At 40.8% G+C, this 1,367-nt stretch overlaps 1 long non-coding RNA gene across 1 annotated transcript; it reads right to left on the bottom strand.

Moving 5' to 3' along the window:
- Positions 1-241: 241 nt before the first annotated feature.
- Positions 242-657, bottom strand: LOC141640350 (uncharacterized). The gene is made up of 3 exons (XR_012542972.1): positions 518-657; positions 370-435; positions 242-277 (listed from the first exon to the last, which is right to left on the bottom strand). It is a non-coding gene; the product is annotated as an uncharacterized LOC141640350 (long non-coding RNA).
- Between the last annotated feature and the right edge of the window lie 710 nt (positions 658-1,367).

The raw sequence follows: 1,367 nt of genomic DNA, 5'->3' as shown, positions 1-1,367 counted from the left end.
TTATTTTTACCCTGTAATAGTGCAACAGCCTTAGTGACATAATTCTATATTGAATCGTATCCTGTATAGATTTAAAGCTCTACAGTAAAGAAATGCAACTAATGAGATACATCGAAGACAATCCAAATGATAACGAGGAATAGATTATTCTGTACTACCCTAAAAATACAAGGATTTAGAGATCACGAACACTTGAACTGCTACGACCACACAGTGAGTTCTCTTCCTGAACAAATGACGAGAGCTCGGGATTTACGGTTTCCAGCTCAAAGAGTTCCTGCAAATGAATAGCATTAGTGTGTACCTTTTTGGTGCAAGTGGTACAATTTGTGTTTCTAGGATTTGGCAATCACAGGATATATTTCTTACCACGGTATTTTCGCCCTGGTGAAGAAGCGGAGCAGGGACATAGAGGTTACACTGTGGGCCATATACCTGCGAAGATGACTCCTTATATGACAAGCCGGACAATGACAAAATAGATGTACTGATGAAAAGAATAAACAAAAGTATCTACCGGCCAATAACGCCCTAGATTAAATTTGTTGATAAAGGCTACCCCTTTACCCCAGCCTTCAACAGACAGAAATGTGTCCTTTACGTCTTCTGTGGTGTTAACGGTAAAACTGCCACTATAGAAAGCAGGTTCTTTAGATAGGACACCTGCAAAAGATAGACAGCAAGGGATGCAATTCAGAACATGTTTAAACATTATCTCAAGAACTTTATATATCAATAACTCAATAACTCAACAAATACACTGATTTAGAACATGTTTTTTTTTTTTTTTTTGAGGGAAAAACTGTAACTTTTTTATTCATTGTTAAAAACCGATACTAAATCGAAGGATACAACCTGGGCAACTTGCTCGGGCACCATTCCCACCCAAAATCTAGTAGAGTACGTAATGGGATGAAAATGAGCCAAACAATGTGCTACTCTATTTCCGTCTCTCCTAACGAACTCAAACTCAACATTAGAAAACAAGCTTACCATGTCGAGTATCAGCCTTCCCATAATACCAAAGTAATTTGACGGTGGATTCTTTGACTTCAGCATATTCACCAAAGACAGGGAGTCCGTCTCCATAATCACGTTTCCCACGCCCATCTGATGCGCCACTCTTAACCCGAATTCCATAGCTTTCGCCTCCGCTATGTCCGTGTCCCACCTTTCCTTTACCTGCTGCACCCCCAATCTGACCACCTGGCCATTATGGTCATGAACAACAGCCCCTAAACCACTCCATAAATCCCCCATTACTGCGGCATCGGTATTAACCTTCAAGAATCCCTCTCGAGGCAATTTCCAGTGTGTACTCCCACTCGTGCTTCCCTTAGGCAAACATGCTCCTCTCATTTGAGTTT

This window comes from Silene latifolia, unplaced genomic scaffold, assembly GCF_048544455.1.
Source record: "Silene latifolia isolate original U9 population unplaced genomic scaffold, ASM4854445v1 scaffold_786, whole genome shotgun sequence".
NCBI lineage: Eukaryota > Viridiplantae > Streptophyta > Magnoliopsida > Caryophyllales > Caryophyllaceae > Silene > Silene latifolia.
Note: the sequence above shows the minus strand (reverse complement) of the source record. Positions and strands in the feature narration are given on the sequence as shown.